Genomic DNA, 17,733 nt, shown 5'->3' with positions numbered 1-17,733 from the left:
AGACATATTAGGCAAGCATTTTGGAGCTTTCACCTAAATAACTACAGGTGGTGAGATAAGCTGCACAATATAATTGACCTTTCAGTATATTGTTGCACACACACCATCTATTTAGCAAATGCCCTTGTTATCAACAGCAGCCTTTTAAACTCACCTGAGCTAACAGGTATGTGCGCTGGTTACTCTGCTGCGCTTAAAATTTCTTTTTTGGTTTGCTACAATGCCTTTTCTGAAACGTTGTCTCCTTCTGCTGGAACACTGACTTCTTTCATTTAATGCCTGCAGACTATAAAAGAGAACCCAACCCAAAAAGTTTGGTTGATTAGTCTGTGGCATTCTGTTAAACTGTTGCTTATGGCGGTCTCTGTGAGCTTCTCAGCGACATTCAGCCAGCCAGGTATCCTGCCTGCAGTAGATGGAATGTGGCAATGGAACGCTGGCTGCGCGTGTCATAATAGGCTCTGAGCCTTTATATACCTGTGCACAGCAGCAGCCACCTTCAGTCTGCTGCTGGACAGCCAGCAGCAGCAGCAGCAGGAGAGGTATGTAATCAGGAGCCCTCCTGCTAAGGGTAGACAGCTGCTCGTTCCACCCCACCCCCCGCCTTAATTGGTTCTCCTCCCTTCCAACGGTGTTGAGGCGGGTGGGAACAGCAGGGGGTGAAGGTGCTGTGTTTAAAGAGGTGGAGTTATGCAGATCTAAAACGCGTGGATTGCAGCAGCAGCAAGCCGAAAAGTGCAGGCATGTAAGGGATCTAGAGGTTGACAACATGTCTTCTTAACGGGAGTCCAGGAGCTCATCTCCACAAATGGACTTTTCAGGATCCTTGGGTGGCTCCGTAGTTTGAAACCAATTCTGGTTATCGCTTCTCGGCCTTTTGGCTAAGATCAAGTGTAGTATCTGTTCTTATCAGTTTAATATCTGATACGTCCCCTATCTGGGGACCATATATTAAATGGATTTTTAGAACAGGGAGATGGAAAAAGAGCTTGCTCTGTCCACTCCACGCATTGACCTGGTATTGCAGTATCTCCAGGACCGGTGCACCCCTTCTTTAATGCAGTTTCTAAAATCAGAAAGAATTGAATTCAATGTTTTTTGTTCATTTTGCTTGTTTGTCGGATTTTGGGATGGACTCTTTGGCTTTGCTTTTCTTCTCCTCATTGGATTTTTCATGTTCAAAGTTGCAGAAGCCAGATTACAAGCTCATTTTGGTTCAACTTCAGCAACTGTGCATTGCATTGCCATGTAATGTGATGCAATGCTATCTTTCTAGCTCTCCCTTTTTACTTCCTTTTGGATAAACAGACATATTAGGCAAGCATTTTGGAGCTTTCACCTAAATAACTACAGGTGGTGAGATAAGCTGCACAATATAATTGACCTTTCAGTATATTGTTGCACACACACCATCTATTTAGCAAATGCCCTTGTTATCAACAGCAGCCTTTTAAACTCACCTGAGCTAACAGGTATGTGCGCTGGTTACTCTGCTGCGCTTAAAATTTCTTTTTTGGTTTGCTACAATGCCTTTTCTGAAACGTTGTCTCCTTCTGCTGGAACACTGACTTCTTTCATTTAATGCCTGCAGACTATAAAAGAGAACCCAACCCAAAAAGTTTGGTTGATTAGTCTGTGGCATTCTGTTAAACTGTTGCTTATGGCGGTCTCTGTGAGCTTCTCAGCGACATTCAGCCAGCCAGGTATCCTGCCTGCAGTAGATGGAATGTGGCAATGGAACGCTGGCTGCGCGTGTCATAATAGGCTCTGAGCCTTTATATACCTGTGCACAGCAGCAGCCACCTTCAGTCTGCTGCTGGACAGCCAGCAGCAGCAGCAGCAGGAGAGGTATGTAATCAGGAGCCCTCCTGCTAAGGGTAGACAGCTGCTCGTTCCACCCCACCCCCCGCCTTAATTGGTTCTCCTCCCTTCCAACGGTGTTGAGGCGGGTGGGAACAGCAGGGGGTGAAGGTGCTGTGTTTAAAGAGGTGGAGTTATGCAGATCTAAAACGCGTGGATTGCAGCAGCAGCAAGCCGAAAAGTGCAGGCATGTAAGGGATCTAGAGGTTGACAACATGTCTTCTTAACGGGAGTCCAGGAGCTCATCTCCACAAATGGACTTTTCAGGATCCTTGGGTGGCTCCGTAGTTTGAAACCAATTCTGGTTATCGCTTCTCGGCCTTTTGGCTAAGATCAAGTGTAGTATCTGTTCTTATCAGTTTAATATCTGATACGTCCCCTATCTGGGGACCATATATTAAATGGATTTTTAGAACAGGGAGATGGAAAAAGAGCTTGCTCTGTCCACTCCACGCATTGACCTGGTATTGCAGTATCTCCAGGACCGGTGCACCCCTTCTTTAATGCAGTTTCTAAAATCAGAAAGAATTGAATTCAATGTTTTTTGTTCATTTTGCTTGTTTGTCGGATTTTGGGATGGACTCTTTGGCTTTGCTTTTCTTCTCCTCATTGGATTTTTCATGTTCAAAGTTGCAGAAGCCAGATTACAAGCTCATTTTGGTTCAACTTCAGCAACTGTGCATTGCATTGCCATGTAATGTGATGCAATGCTATCTTTCTAGCTCTCCCTTTTTACTTCCTTTTGGATAAACAGACATATTAGGCAAGCATTTTGGAGCTTTCACCTAAATAACTACAGGTGGTGAGATAAGCTGCACAATATAATTGACCTTTCAGTATATTGTTGCACACACACCATCTATTTAGCAAATGCCCTTGTTATCAACAGCAGCCTTTTAAACTCACCTGAGCTAACAGGTATGTGCGCTGGTTACTCTGCTGCGCTTAAAATTTCTTTTTTGGTTTGCTACAATGCCTTTTCTGAAACGTTGTCTCCTTCTGCTGGAACACTGACTTCTTTCATTTAATGCCTGCAGACTATAAAAGAGAACCCAACCCAAAAAGTTTGGTTGATTAGTCTGTGGCATTCTGTTAAACTGTTGCTTATGGCGGTCTCTGTGAGCTTCTCAGCGACATTCAGCCAGCCAGGTATCCTGCCTGCAGTAGATGGAATGTGGCAATGGAACGCTGGCTGCGCGTGTCATAATAGGCTCTGAGCCTTTATATACCTGTGCACAGCAGCAGCCACCTTCAGTCTGCTGCTGGACAGCCAGCAGCAGCAGCAGCAGGAGAGGTATGTAATCAGGAGCCCTCCTGCTAAGGGTAGACAGCTGCTCGTTCCACCCCACCCCCCGCCTTAATTGGTTCTCCTCCCTTCCAACGGTGTTGAGGCGGGTGGGAACAGCAGGGGGTGAAGGTGCTGTGTTTAAAGAGGTGGAGTTATGCAGATCTAAAACGCGTGGATTGCAGCAGCAGCAAGCCGAAAAGTGCAGGCATGTAAGGGATCTAGAGGTTGACAACATGTCTTCTTAACGGGAGTCCAGGAGCTCATCTCCACAAATGGACTTTTCAGGATCCTTGGGTGGCTCCGTAGTTTGAACCCAATTCTGGTTATCGCTTCTCGGCCTTTTGGCTAAGATCAAGTGTAGTATCTGTTCTTATCAGTTTAATATCTGATACGTCCCCTATCTGGGGACCATATATTAAATGGATTTTTAGAACAGGGAGATGGAAAAAGAGCTTGCTCTGTCCACTCCACGCATTGACCTGGTATTGCAGTATCTCCAGGACCGGTGCACCCCTTCTTTAATGCAGTTTCTAAAATCAGAAAGAATTGAATTCAATGTTTTTTGTTCATTTTGCTTGTTTGTCGGATTTTGGGATGGACTCTTTGGCTTTGCTTTTCTTCTCCTCATTGGATTTTTCATGTTCAAAGTTGCAGAAGCCAGATTACAAGCTCATTTTGGTTCAACTTCAGCAACTGTGCATTGCATTGCCATGTAATGTGATGCAATGCTATCTTTCTAGCTCTCCCTTTTTACTTCCTTTTGGATAAACAGACATATTAGGCAAGCATTTTGGAGCTTTCACCTAAATAACTACAGGTGGTGAGATAAGCTGCACAATATAATTGACCTTTCAGTATATTGTTGCACACACACCATCTATTTAGCAAATGCCCTTGTTATCAACAGCAGCCTTTTAAACTCACCTGAGCTAACAGGTATGTGCGCTGGTTACTCTGCTGCGCTTAAAATTTCTTTTTTGGTTTGCTACAATGCCTTTTCTGAAACGTTGTCTCCTTCTGCTGGAACACTGACTTCTTTCATTTAATGCCTGCAGACTATAAAAGAGAACCCAACCCAAAAAGTTTGGTTGATTAGTCTGTGGCATTCTGTTAAACTGTTGCTTATGGCGGTCTCTGTGAGCTTCTCAGCGACATTCAGCCAGCCAGGTATCCTGCCTGCAGTAGATGGAATGTGGCAATGGAACGCTGGCTGCGCGTGTCATAATAGGCTCTGAGCCTTTATATACCTGTGCACAGCAGCAGCCACCTTCAGTCTGCTGCTGGACAGCCAGCAGCAGCAGCAGCAGGAGAGGTATGTAATCAGGAGCCCTCCTGCTAAGGGTAGACAGCTGCTCGTTCCACCCCACCCCCCACCTTAATTGGTTCTCCTCCCTTCCAACGGTGTTGAGGCGGGTGGGAACAGCAGGGGGTGAAGGTGCTGTGTTTAAAGAGGTGGAGTTATGCAGATCTAAAACGCGTGGATTGCAGCAGCAGCAAGCCGAAAAGTGCAGGCATGTAAGGGATCTAGAGGTTGACAACATGTCTTCTTAACGGGAGTCCAGGAGCTCATCTCCACAAATGGACTTTTCAGGATCCTTGGGTGGCTCCGTAGTTTGAAACCAATTCTGGTTATCGCTTCTCGGCCTTTTGGCTAAGATCAAGTGTAGTATCTGTTCTTATCAGTTTAATATCTGATACGTCCCCTATCTGGGGACCATATATTAAATGGATTTTTAGAACAGGGAGATGGAAAAAGAGCTTGCTCTGTCCACTCCACGCATTGACCTGGTATTGCAGTATCTCCAGGACCGGTGCACCCCTTCTTTAATGCAGTTTCTAAAATCAGAAAGAATTGAATTCAATGTTTTTTGTTCATTTTGCTTGTTTGTCGGATTTTGGGATGGACTCTTTGGCTTTGCTTTTCTTCTCCTCATTGGATTTTTCATGTTCAAAGTTGCAGAAGCCAGATTACAAGCTCATTTTGGTTCAACTTCAGCAACTGTGCATTGCATTGCCATGTAATGTGATGCAATGCTATCTTTCTAGCTCTCCCTTTTTACTTCCTTTTGGATAAACAGACATATTAGGCAAGCATTTTGGAGCTTTCACCTAAATAACTACAGGTGGTGAGATAAGCTGCACAATATAATTGACCTTTCAGTATATTGTTGCACACACACCATCTATTTAGCAAATGCCCTTGTTATCAACAGCAGCCTTTTAAACTCACCTGAGCTAACAGGTATGTGCGCTGGTTACTCTGCTGCGCTTAAAATTTCTTTTTTGGTTTGCTACAATGCCTTTTCTGAAACGTTGTCTCCTTCTGCTGGAACACTGACTTCTTTCATTTAATGCCTGCAGACTATAAAAGAGAACCCAACCCAAAAAGTTTGGTTGATTAGTCTGTGGCATTCTGTTAAACTGTTGCTTATGGCGGTCTCTGTGAGCTTCTCAGCGACATTCAGCCAGCCAGGTATCCTGCCTGCAGTAGATGGAATGTGGCAATGGAACGCTGGCTGCGCGTGTCATAATAGGCTCTGAGCCTTTATATACCTGTGCACAGCAGCAGCCACCTTCAGTCTGCTGCTGGACAGCCAGCAGCAGCAGCAGCAGGAGAGGTATGTAATCAGGAGCCCTCCTGCTAAGGGTAGACAGCTGCTCGTTCCACCCCACCCCCCGCCTTAATTGGTTCTCCTCCCTTCCAACGGTGTTGAGGCGGGTGGGAACAGCAGGGGGTGAAGGTGCTGTGTTTAAAGAGGTGGAGTTATGCAGATCTAAAACGCGTGGATTGCAGCAGCAGCAAGCCGAAAAGTGCAGGCATGTAAGGGATCTAGAGGTTGACAACATGTCTTCTTAACGGGAGTCCAGGAGCTCATCTCCACAAATGGACTTTTCAGGATCCTTGGGTGGCTCCGTAGTTTGAAACCAATTCTGGTTATCGCTTCTCGGCCTTTTGGCTAAGATCAAGTGTAGTATCTGTTCTTATCAGTTTAATATCTGATACGTCCCCTATCTGGGGACCATATATTAAATGGATTTTTAGAACAGGGAGATGGAAAAAGAGCTTGCTCTGTCCACTCCACGCATTGACCTGGTATTGCAGTATCTCCAGGACCGGTGCACCCCTTCTTTAATGCAGTTTCTAAAATCAGAAAGAATTGAATTCAATGTTTTTTGTTCATTTTGCTTGTTTGTCGGATTTTGGGATGGACTCTTTGGCTTTGCTTTTCTTCTCCTCATTGGATTTTTCATGTTCAAAGTTGCAGAAGCCAGATTACAAGCTCATTTTGGTTCAACTTCAGCAACTGTGCATTGCATTGCCATGTAATGTGATGCAATGCTATCTTTCTAGCTCTCCCTTTTTACTTCCTTTTGGATAAACAGACATATTAGGCAAGCATTTTGGAGCTTTCACCTAAATAACTACAGGTGGTGAGATAAGCTGCACAATATAATTGACCTTTCAGTATATTGTTGCACACACACCATCTATTTAGCAAATGCCCTTGTTATCAACAGCAGCCTTTTAAACTCACCTGAGCTAACAGGTATGTGCGCTGGTTACTCTGCTGCGCTTAAAATTTCTTTTTTGGTTTGCTACAATGCCTTTTCTGAAACGTTGTCTCCTTCTGCTGGAACACTGACTTCTTTCATTTAATGCCTGCAGACTATAAAAGAGAACCCAACCCAAAAAGTTTGGTTGATTAGTCTGTGGCATTCTGTTAAACTGTTGCTTATGGCGGTCTCTGTGAGCTTCTCAGCGACATTCAGCCAGCCAGGTATCCTGCCTGCAGTAGATGGAATGTGGCAATGGAACGCTGGCTGCGCGTGTCATAATAGGCTCTGAGCCTTTATATACCTGTGCACAGCAGCAGCCACCTTCAGTCTGCTGCTGGACAGCCAGCAGCAGCAGCAGCAGGAGAGGTATGTAATCAGGAGCCCTCCTGCTAAGGGTAGACAGCTGCTCGTTCCACCCCACCCCCCGCCTTAATTGGTTCTCCTCCCTTCCAACGGTGTTGAGGCGGGTGGGAACAGCAGGGGGTGAAGGTGCTGTGTTTAAAGAGGTGGAGTTATGCAGATCTAAAACGCGTGGATTGCAGCAGCAGCAAGCCGAAAAGTGCAGGCATGTAAGGGATCTAGAGGTTGACAACATGTCTTCTTAACGGGAGTCCAGGAGCTCATCTCCACAAATGGACTTTTCAGGATCCTTGGGTGGCTCCGTAGTTTGAAACCAATTCTGGTTATCGCTTCTCGGCCTTTTGGCTAAGATCAAGTGTAGTATCTGCTCTTATCAGTTTAATATCTGATACGTCCCCTATCTGGGGACCATATATTAAATGGATTTTTAGAACAGGGAGATGGAAAAAGAGCTTGCTCTGTCCACTCCACGCATTGACCTGGTATTGCAGTATCTCCAGGACCGGTGCACCCCTTCTTTAATGCAGTTTCTAAAATCAGAAAGAATTGAATTCAATGTTTTTTGTTCATTTTGCTTGTTTGTCGGATTTTGGGATGTACTCTTTGGCTTTGCTTTTCTTCTCCTCATTGGATTTTTCATGTTCAAAGTTGCAGAAGCCAGATTACAAGCTCATTTTGGTTCAACTTCAGCAACTGTGCATTGCATTGCCATGTAATGTGATGCAATGCTATCTTTCTAGCTCTCCCTTTTTACTTCCTTTTGGATAAACAGACATATTAGGCAAGCATTTTGGAGCTTTCACCTAAATAACTACAGGTGGTGAGATAAGCTGCACAATATAATTGACCTTTCAGTATATTGTTGCACACACACCATCTATTTAGCAAATGCCCTTGTTATCAACAGCAGCCTTTTAAACTCACCTGAGCTAACAGGTATGTGCGCTGGTTACTCTGCTGCGCTTAAAATTTCTTTTTTGGTTTGCTACAATGCCTTTTCTGAAACGTTGTCTCCTTCTGCTGGAACACTGACTTCTTTCATTTAATGCCTGCAGACTATAAAAGAGAACCCAACCCAAAAAGTTTGGTTGATTAGTCTGTGGCATTCTGTTAAACTGTTGCTTATGGCGGTCTCTGTGAGCTTCTCAGCGACATTCAGCCAGCCAGGTATCCTGCCTGCAGTAGATGGAATGTGGCAATGGAACGCTGGCTGCGCGTGTCATAATAGGCTCTGAGCCTTTATATACCTGTGCACAGCAGCAGCCACCTTCAGTCTGCTGCTGGACAGCCAGCAGCAGCAGCAGCAGGAGAGGTATGTAATCAGGAGCCCTCCTGCTAAGGGTAGACAGCTGCTCGTTCCACCCCACCCCCCGCCTTAATTGGTTCTCCTCCCTTCCAACGGTGTTGAGGCGGGTGGGAACAGCAGGGGGTGAAGGTGCTGTGTTTAAAGAGGTGGAGTTATGCAGATCTAAAACGCGTGGATTGCAGCAGCAGCAAGCCGAAAAGTGTAGGCATGTAAGGGATCTAGAGGTTGACAACATGTCTTCTTAACGGGAGTCCAGGAGCTCATCTCCACAAATGGACTTTTCAGGATCCTTGGGTGGCTCCGTAGTTTGAAACCAATTCTGGTTATCGCTTCTCGGCCTTTTGGCTAAGATCAAGTGTAGTATCTGTTCTTATCAGTTTAATATCTGATACGTCCCCTATCTGGGGACCATATATTAAATGGATTTTTAGAACAGGGAGATGGAAAAAGAGCTTGCTCTGTCCACTCCACGCATTGACCTGGTATTGCAGTATCTCCAGGACCGGTGCACCCCTTCTTTAATGCAGTTTCTAAAATCAGAAAGAATTGAATTCAATGTTTTTTGTTCATTTTGCTTGTTTGTCGGATTTTGGGATGGACTCTTTGGCTTTGCTTTTCTTCTCCTCATTGGATTTTTCATGTTCAAAGTTGCAGAAGCCAGATTACAAGCTCATTTTGGTTCAACTTCAGCAACTCTGCATTGCATTGCCATGTAATGTGATGCAATGCTATCTTTCTAGCTCTCCCTTTTTACTTCCTTTTGGATAAACAGACATATTAGGCAAGCATTTTGGAGCTTTCACCTAAATAACTACAGGTGGTGAGATAAGCTGCACAATATAATTTACCTTTCAGTATATTGTTGCACACACACCATCTATTTAGCAAATGCCCTTGTTATCAACAGCAGCCTTTTAAACTCACCTGAGCTAACAGGTATGTGCGCTGGTTACTCTGCTGCGCTTAAAATTTCTTTTTTGGTTTGCTACAATGCCTTTTCTGAAACGTTGTCTCCTTCTGCTGGAACACTGACTTCTTTCATTTAATGCCTGCAGACTATAAAAGAGAACCCAACCCAAAAAGTTTGGTTGATTAGTCTGTGGCATTCTGTTAAACTGTTGCTTATGGCGGTCTCTGTGAGCTTCTCAGCGACATTCAGCCAGCCAGGTATCCTGCCTGCAGTAGATGGAATGTGGCAATGGAACGCTGGCTGCGCCTGTCATAATAGGCTCTGAGCCTTTATATACCTGTGCACAGCAGCAGCCACCTTCAGTCTGCTGCTGGACAGCCAGCAGCAGCAGCAGCAGCAGGAGAGGTATGTAATCAGGAGCCCTCCTGCTAAGGGTAGACAGCTGCTCGTTCCACCCCACCCCCCGCCTTAATTGGTTCTCCTCCCTTCCAACGGTGTTGAGGCGGGTGGGAACAGCAGGGGGTGAAGGTGCTGTGTTTAAAGAGGTGGAGTTATGCAGATCTAAAACGCGTGGATTGCAGCAGCAGCAAGCCGAAAAGTGCAGGCATGTAAGGGATCTAGAGGTTGACAACATGTCTTCTTAACGGGAGTCCAGGAGCTCATCTCCACAAATGGACTTTTCAGGATCCTTGGGTGGCTCCGTAGTTTGAAACCAATTCTGGTTATCGCTTCTCGGCCTTTTGGCTAAGATCAAGTGTAGTATCTGTTCTTATCAGTTTAATATCTGATACGTCCCCTATCTGGGGACCATATATTAAATGGATTTTTAGAACAGGGAGATGGAAAAAGAGCTTGCTCTGTCCACTCCACGCATTGACCTGGTATTGCAGTATCTCCAGGACCGGTGCACCCCTTCTTTAATGCAGTTTCTAAAATCAGAAAGAATTGAATTCAATGTTTTTTGTTCATTTTGCTTGTTTGTCGGATTTTGGGATGGACTCTTTGGCTTTGCTTTTCTTCTCCTCATTGGATTTTTCATGTTCAAAGTTGCAGAAGCCAGATTACAAGCTCATTTTGGTTCAACTTCAGCAACTGTGCATTGCATTGCCATGTAATGTGATGCAATGCTATCTTTCTAGCTCTCCCTTTTTACTTCCTTTTGGATAAACAGACATATTAGGCAAGCATTTTGGAGCTTTCACCTAAATAACTACAGGTGGTGAGATAAGCTGCACAATATAATTGACCTTTCAGTATATTGTTGCACACACACCATCTATTTAGCAAATGCCCTTGTTATCAACAGCAGCCTTTTAAACTCACCTGAGCTAACAGGTATGTGCGCTGGTTACTCTGCTGCGCTTAAAATTTCTTTTTTGGTTTGCTACAATGCCTTTTCTGAAACGTTGTCTCCTTCTGCTGGAACACTGACTTCTTTCATTTAATGCCTGCAGACTATAAAAGAGAACCCAACCCAAAAAGTTTGGTTGATTAGTCTGTGGCATTCTGTTAAACTGTTGCTTATGGCGGTCTCTGTGAGCTTCTCAGCGACATTCAGCCAGCCAGGTATCCTGCCTGCAGTAGATGGAATGTGGCAATGGAACGCTGGCTGCGCGTGTCATAATAGGCTCTGAGCCTTTATATACCTGTGCACAGCAGCAGCCACCTTCAGTCTGCTGCTGGACAGCCAGCAGCAGCAGCAGCAGGAGAGGTATGTAATCAGGAGCCCTCCTGCTAAGGGTAGACAGCTGCTCGTTCCACCCCACCCCCCGCCTTAATTGGTTCTCCTCCCTTCCAACGGTGTTGAGGCGGGTGGGAACAGCAGGGGGTGAAGGTGCTGTGTTTAAAGAGGTGGAGTTATGCAGATCTAAAACGCGTGGATTGCAGCAGCAGCAAGCCGAAAAGTGCAGGCATGTAAGGGATCTAGAGGTTGACAACATGTCTTCTTAACGGGAGTCCAGGAGCTCATCTCCACAAATGGACTTTTCAGGATCCTTGGGTGGCTCCGTAGTTTGAAACCAATTCTGGTTATCGCTTCTCGGCCTTTTGGCTAAGATCAAGTGTAGTATCTGTTCTTATCAGTTTAATATCTGATACGTCCCCTATCTGGGGACCATATATTAAATGGATTTTTAGAACAGGGAGATGGAAAAAGAGCTTGCTCTGTCCACTCCACGCATTGACCTGGTATTGCAGTATCTCCAGGACCGGTGCACCCCTTCTTTAATGCAGTTTCTAAAATCAGAAAGAATTGAATTCAATGTTTTTTGTTCATTTTGCTTGTTTGTCGGATTTTGGGATGGACTCTTTGGCTTTGCTTTTCTTCTCCTCATTGGATTTTTCATGTTCAAAGTTGCAGAAGCCAGATTACAAGCTCATTTTGGTTCAACTTCAGCAACTGTGCATTGCATTGCCATGTAATGTGATGCAATGCTATCTTTCTAGCTCTCCCTTTTTACTTCCTTTTGGATAAACAGACATATTAGGCAAGCATTTTGGAGCTTTCACCTAAATAACTACAGGTGGTGAGATAAGCTGCACAATATAATTGACCTTTCAGTATATTGTTGCACACACACCATCTATTTAGCAAATGCCCTTGTTATCAACAGCAGCCTTTTAAACTCACCTGAGCTAACAGGTATGTGCGCTGGTTACTCTGCTGCGCTTAAAATTTCTTTTTTGGTTTGCTACAATGTCTTTTCTGAAACGTTGTCTCCTTCTGCTGGAACACTGACTTCTTTCATTTAATGCCTGCAGACTATAAAAGAGAACCCAACCCAAAAAGTTTGGTTGATTAGTCTGTGGCATTCTGTTAAACTGTTGCTTATGGCGGTCTCTGTGAGCTTCTCAGCGACATTCAGCCAGCCAGGTATCCTGCCTGCAGTAGATGGAATGTGGCAATGGAACGCTGGCTGCGCGTGTCATAATAGGCTCTGAGCCTTTATATACCTGTGCACAGCAGCAGCCACCTTCAGTCTGCTGCTGGACAGCCAGCAGCAGCAGCAGCAGGAGAGGTATGTAATCAGGAGCCCTCCTGCTAAGGGTAGACAGCTGCTCGTTCCACCCCACCCCCCGCCTTAATTGGTTCTCCTCCCTTCCAACGGTGTTGAGGCGGGTGGGAACAGCAGGGGGTGAAGGTGCTGTGTTTAAAGAGGTGGAGTTATGCAGATCTAAAACGCGTGGATTACAGCAGCAGCAAGCCGAAAAGTGCAGGCATGTAAGGGATCTAGAGGTTGACAACATGTCTTCTTAACGGGAGTCCAGGAGCTCATCTCCACAAATGGACTTTTCAGGATCCTTGGGTGGCTCCGTAGTTTGAAACCAATTCTGGTTATCGCTTCTCGGCCTTTTGGCTAAGATCAAGTGTAGTATCTGTTCTTATCAGTTTAATATCTGATACGTCCCCTATCTGGGGACCATATATTAAATGGATTTTTAGAACAGGGAGATGGAAAAAGAGCTTGCTCTGTCCACTCCACGCATTGACCTGGTATTGCAGTATCTCCAGGACCGGTGCACCCCTTCTTTAATGCAGTTTCTAAAATCAGAAAGAATTGAATTCAATGTTTTTTGTTCATTTTGCTTGTTTGTCGGCTTTTGGGATGGACTCTTTGGCTTTGCTTTTCTTCTCCTCATTGGATTTTTCATGTTCAAAGTTGCAGAAGCCAGATTACAAGCTCATTTTGGTTCAACTTCAGCAACTGTGTATTGCATTGCCATGTAATGTGATGCAATGCTATCTTTCTAGCTCTCCCTTTTTACTTCCTTTTGGATAAACAGACATATTAGGCAAGCATTTTGGAGCTTTCACCTAAATAACTACAGGTGGTGAGATAAGCTGCACAATATAATTGACCTTTCAGTATATTGTTGCACACACACCATCTATTTAGCAAATGCCCTTGTTATCAACAGCAGCCTTTTAAACTCACCTGAGCTAACAGGTATGTGCGCTGGTTACTCTGCTGCACTTAAAATTTCTTTTTTGGTTTGCTACAATGCCTTTTCTGAAACGTTGTCTCCTTCTGCTGGAACACTGACTTCTTTCATTTAATGCCTGCAGACTATAAAAGAGAACCCAACCCAAAAAGTTTGGTTGATTAGTCTGTGGCATTCTGTTAAACTGTTGCTTATGGCGGTCTCTGTGAGCTTCTCAGCGACATTCAGCCAGCCAGGTATCCTGCCTGCAGTAGATGGAATGTGGCAATGGAACGCTGGCTGCGCGTGTCATAATAGGCTCTGAGCCTTTATATACCTGTGCACAGCAGCAGCCACCTTCAGTCTTCTGCTGGACAGCCAGCAGCAGCAGCAGCAGGAGAGGTATGTAATCAGGAGCCCTCCTGCTAAGGGTAGACAGCTGCTCGTTCCACCCCACCCCCCGCCTTAATTGGTTCTCCTCCCTTCCAACGGTGTTGAGGCGGGTGGGAACAGCAGGGGGTGAAGGTGCTGTGTTTAAAGAGGTGGAGTTATGCAGATCTAAAACGCGTGGATTGCAGCAGCAGCAAGCCGAAAAGTGCAGGCATGTAAGGGATCTAGAGGTTGACAACATGTCTTCTTAACGGGAGTCCAGGAGCTCATCTCCACAAATGGACTTTTCAGGATCCTTGGGTGGCTCCGTAGTTTGAAACCAATTCTGGTTATCGCTTCTCGGCCTTTTGGCTAAGATCAAGTGTAGTATCTGTTCTTATCAGTTTAATATCTGATACGTCCCCTATCTGGGGACCATATATTAAATGGATTTTTAGAACAGGGAGATGGAAAAAGAGCTTGCTCTGTCCACTCCACGCATTGACCTGGTATTGCAGTATCTCCAGGACCGGTGCACCCCTTCTTTAATGCAGTTTCTAAAATCAGAAAGAATTGAATTCAATGTTTTTTGTTCATTTTGCTTGTTTGTCGGATTTTGGGATGGACTCTTTGGCTTTGCTTTTCTTCTCCTCATTGGATTTTTCATGTTCAACGTTGCAGAAGCCAGATTACAAGCTCATTTTGGTTCAACTTCAGCAACTGTGCATTGCATTGCCATGTAATGTGATGCAATGCTATCTTTCTAGCTCTCCCTTTTTACTTCCTTTTGGATAAACAGACATATTAGGCAAGCATTTTGGAGCTTTCACCTAAATAACTACAGGTGGTGAGATAAGCTGCACAATATAATTGACCTTTCAGTATATTGTTGCACACACACCATCTATTTAGCAAATGCCCTTGTTATCAACAGCAGCCTTTTAAACTCACCTGAGCTAACAGGTATGTGCGCTGGTTACTCTGCTGCGCTTAAAATTTCTTTTTTGGTTTGCTACAATGCCTTTTCTGAAACGTTGTCTCCTTCTGCTGGAACACTGACTTCTTTTATTTAATGCCTGCAGACTATAAAAGAGAACCCAACCCAAAAAGTTTGGTTGATTAGTCTGTGGCATTCTGTTAAACTGTTGCTTATGGCGGTCTCTGTGAGCTTCTCAGCGACATTCAGCCAGCCAGGTATCCTGCCTGCAGTAGATGGAATGTGGCAATGGAACGCTGGCTGCGCGTGTCATAATAGGCTCTGAGCCTTTATATACCTGTGCACAGCAGCAGCCACCTTCAGTCTGCTGCTGGACAGCCAGCAGCAGCAGCAGCAGGAGAGGTATGTAATCAGGAGCCCTCCTGCTAAGGGTAGACAGCTGCTCGTTCCACCCCACCCCCCGCCTTAATTGGTTCTCCTCCCTTCCAACGGTGTTGAGGCGGGTGGGAACAGCAGGGGGTGAAGGTGCTGTGTTTAAAGAGGTGGAGTTATGCAGATCTAAAACGCGTGGATTGCAGCAGCAGCAAGCCGAAAAGTGCAGGCATGTAAGGGATCTAGAGGTTGACAACATGTCTTCTTAACGGGAGTCCAGGAGCTCATCTCCACAAATGGACTTTTCAGGATCCTTGGGTGGCTCCGTAGTTTGAAACCAATTCTGGTTATCGCTTCTCGGCCTTTTGGCTAAGATCAAGTGTAGTATCTGTTCTTATCAGTTTAATATCTGATACGTCCCCTATCTGGGGACCATATATTAAATGGATTTTTAGAACAGGGAGATGGAAAAAGAGCTTGCTCTGTCCACTCCACGCATTGACCTGGTATTGCAGTATCTCCAGGACCGGTGCACCCCTTCTTTAATGCAGTTTCTAAAATCAGAAAGAATTGAATTCAATGTTTTTTGTTCATTTTGCTTGTTTGTCGGATTTTGGGATGGACTCTTTGGCTTTGCTTTTCTTCTCCTCATTGGATTTTTCATGTTCAAAGTTGCAGAAGCCAGATTACAAGCTCATTTTGGTTCAACTTCAGCAACTGTGCATTGCATTGCCATGTAATGTGATGCAATGCTATCTTTCTAGCTCTCCCTTTTTACTTCCTTTTGGATAAACAGACATATTAGGCAAGCATTTTGGAGCTTTCACCTAAATAACTACAGGTGGTGAGATAAGCTGCACAATATAATTGACCTTTCAGTATATTGTTGCACACACACCATCTATTTAGCAAATGCCCTTGTTATCAACAGCAGCCTTTTAAACTCACCTGAGCTAACAGGTATGTGCGCTGGTTACTCTGCTGCGCTTAAAATTTCTTTTTTGGTTTGCTACAATGCCTTTTCTGAAACGTTGTCTCCTTCTGCTGGAACACTGACTTCTTTCATTTAATGCCTGCAGACTATAAAAGAGAACCCAACCCAAAAAGTTTGGTTGATTAGTCTGTGGCATTCTGTTAAACTGTTGCTTATGGCGGTCTCTGTGAGCTTCTCAGCGACATTCAGCCAGCCAGGTATCCTGCCTGCAGTAGATGGAATGTGGCAATGGAACGCTGGCTGCGCGTGTCATAATAGGCTCTGAGCCTTTATATACCTGTGCACAGCAGCAGCCACCTTCAGTCTGCTGCTGGACAGCCAGCAGCAGCAGCAGCAGCAGGAGAGGTATGTAATCAGGAGCCCTCCTGCTAAGGGTAGACAGCTGCTCGTTCCACCCCACCCCCCGCCTTAATTGGTTCTCCTCCCTTCCAACGGTGTTGAGGCGGGTGGGAACAGCAGGGGGTGAAGGTGCTGTGTTTAAAGAGGTGGAGTTATGCAGATCTAAAACACGTGGATTGCAGCAGCAGCAAGCCGAAAAGTGCAGGCATGTAAGGGATCTAGAGGTTGACAACATGTCTTCTTAACGGGAGTCCAGGAGCTCATCTCCACAAATGGACTTTTCAGGATCCTTGGGTGGCTCCGTAGTTTGAAACCAATTCTGGTTATCGCTTCTCGGCCTTTTGGCTAAGATCAAGTGTAGTATCTGTTCTTATCAGTTTAATATCTGATACGTCCCCTATCTGGGGACCATATATTAAATGGATTTTTAGAACAGGGAGATGGAAAAAGAGCTTGCTCTGTCCACTCCACGCATTGACCTGGTATTGCAGTATCTCCAGGACCGGTGCACCCCTTCTTTAATGCAGTTTCTAAAATCAGAAAGAATTGAATTCAATGTTTTTTGTTCATTTTGCTTGTTTGTCGTATTTTGGGATGGACTCTTTGGCTTTGCTTTTCTTCTCCTCATTGGATTTTTCATGTTCAAAGTTGCAGAAGCCAGATTACAAGCTCATTTTGGTTCAACTTCAGCAACTGTGCATTGCATTGCCATGTAATGTGATGCAATGCTATCTTTCTAGCTCTCCCTTTTTACTTCCTTTTGGATAAACAGACATATTAGGCAAGCATTTTGGAGCTTTCACCTAAATAACTACAGGTGGTGAGATAAGCTGCACAATATAATTGACCTTTCAGTATATTGTTGCACACACACCATCTATTTAGCAAATGCCCTTGTTATCAACAGCAGCCTTTTAAACTCACCTGAGCTAACAGGTATGTGCGCTGGTTACTCTGCTGCGCTTAAAATTTCTTTTTTGGTTTGCTACAATGCCTTTTCTGAAACGTTGTCTCCTTCTGCTGGAACACTGACTTCTTTCATTTAATGCCTGCAGACTATAAAAGAGAACCCAACCCAAAAAGTTTGGTTGATTAGTCTGTGGCATTCTGTTAAACTGTTGCTTATGGCGGTCTCTGTGAGCTTCTCAGCGACATTCAGCCAGCCAGGTATCCTGCCTGCAGTAGATGGAATGTGGCAATGGAACGCTGGCTGCGCGTGTCATAATAGGCTCTGAGCCTTTATATACCTGTGCACAGCAGCAGCCACCTTCAGTCTGCTGCTGGACAGCCAGCAGCAGCAGCAGCAGGAGAGGTATGTAATCAGGAGCCCTCCTGCTAAGGGTAGACAGCTGCTCGTTCCACCCCACCCCCCGCCTTAATTGGTTCTCCTCCCTTCCAACGGTGTTGAGGCGGGTGGGAACAGCAGGGGGTGAAGGTGCTGTGTTTAAAGAGGTGGAGTTATGCAGATCTAAAACGCGTGGATTGCAGCAGCAGCAAGCCGAAAAGTGCAGGCATGTAA

At 45.0% G+C, this 17,733-nt stretch overlaps 13 non-coding genes across 13 annotated transcripts; all 13 read left to right on the top strand.

The window, feature by feature from the left end:
* The first annotated feature begins 861 nt into the window (after window positions 1-861).
* On the top strand, window positions 862-1,052 carry LOC141178995 (U2 spliceosomal RNA). The gene has a single exon (XR_012255050.1). It is a non-coding gene; the product is annotated as a U2 spliceosomal RNA (small nuclear RNA).
* Window positions 1,053-2,167: 1,115 nt separating this feature from the next.
* On the top strand, window positions 2,168-2,358 carry LOC141178993 (U2 spliceosomal RNA). Its single transcript, XR_012255049.1, has one exon. It is a non-coding gene; the product is annotated as a U2 spliceosomal RNA (small nuclear RNA).
* Window positions 2,359-3,473: 1,115 nt separating this feature from the next.
* On the top strand, window positions 3,474-3,664 carry LOC141178991 (U2 spliceosomal RNA). Its single transcript, XR_012255047.1, has one exon. It is a non-coding gene; the product is annotated as a U2 spliceosomal RNA (small nuclear RNA).
* A 1,115-nt stretch (window positions 3,665-4,779) lies between these two features.
* Window positions 4,780-4,970, top strand: LOC141178990 (U2 spliceosomal RNA). The gene has a single exon (XR_012255046.1). It is a non-coding gene; the product is annotated as a U2 spliceosomal RNA (small nuclear RNA).
* Window positions 4,971-6,085: 1,115 nt separating this feature from the next.
* LOC141178989 (U2 spliceosomal RNA) lies at window positions 6,086-6,276 on the top strand. Its single transcript, XR_012255045.1, has one exon. It is a non-coding gene; the product is annotated as a U2 spliceosomal RNA (small nuclear RNA).
* A 1,115-nt stretch (window positions 6,277-7,391) lies between these two features.
* LOC141179566 (U2 spliceosomal RNA) lies at window positions 7,392-7,582 on the top strand. Its single transcript, XR_012255569.1, has one exon. It is a non-coding gene; the product is annotated as a U2 spliceosomal RNA (small nuclear RNA).
* Window positions 7,583-8,697: 1,115 nt separating this feature from the next.
* LOC141178988 (U2 spliceosomal RNA) lies at window positions 8,698-8,888 on the top strand. The gene has a single exon (XR_012255044.1). It is a non-coding gene; the product is annotated as a U2 spliceosomal RNA (small nuclear RNA).
* A 1,118-nt stretch (window positions 8,889-10,006) lies between these two features.
* Window positions 10,007-10,197, top strand: LOC141178987 (U2 spliceosomal RNA). The gene has a single exon (XR_012255043.1). It is a non-coding gene; the product is annotated as a U2 spliceosomal RNA (small nuclear RNA).
* A 1,115-nt stretch (window positions 10,198-11,312) lies between these two features.
* On the top strand, window positions 11,313-11,503 carry LOC141178985 (U2 spliceosomal RNA). Its single transcript, XR_012255041.1, has one exon. It is a non-coding gene; the product is annotated as a U2 spliceosomal RNA (small nuclear RNA).
* A 1,115-nt stretch (window positions 11,504-12,618) lies between these two features.
* Window positions 12,619-12,809, top strand: LOC141178984 (U2 spliceosomal RNA). Its single transcript, XR_012255040.1, has one exon. It is a non-coding gene; the product is annotated as a U2 spliceosomal RNA (small nuclear RNA).
* Window positions 12,810-13,924: 1,115 nt separating this feature from the next.
* Window positions 13,925-14,115, top strand: LOC141178982 (U2 spliceosomal RNA). Its single transcript, XR_012255039.1, has one exon. It is a non-coding gene; the product is annotated as a U2 spliceosomal RNA (small nuclear RNA).
* A 1,115-nt stretch (window positions 14,116-15,230) lies between these two features.
* Window positions 15,231-15,421, top strand: LOC141178981 (U2 spliceosomal RNA). The gene has a single exon (XR_012255038.1). It is a non-coding gene; the product is annotated as a U2 spliceosomal RNA (small nuclear RNA).
* Window positions 15,422-16,539: 1,118 nt separating this feature from the next.
* LOC141178980 (U2 spliceosomal RNA) lies at window positions 16,540-16,730 on the top strand. The gene has a single exon (XR_012255037.1). It is a non-coding gene; the product is annotated as a U2 spliceosomal RNA (small nuclear RNA).
* The last annotated feature ends 1,003 nt before the right edge of the window (window positions 16,731-17,733 follow it).

This window comes from Phyllobates terribilis, unplaced genomic scaffold, assembly GCF_046119375.1.
Source record: "Phyllobates terribilis strain yellow unplaced genomic scaffold, ASM4611937v1 Scaffold_30__1_contigs__length_15301838, whole genome shotgun sequence".
In the NCBI taxonomy this organism is placed as follows: Eukaryota; Metazoa; Chordata; class Amphibia; order Anura; family Dendrobatidae; genus Phyllobates; species Phyllobates terribilis.
This window is presented reverse-complemented; position numbering and strand designations above follow the sequence as displayed.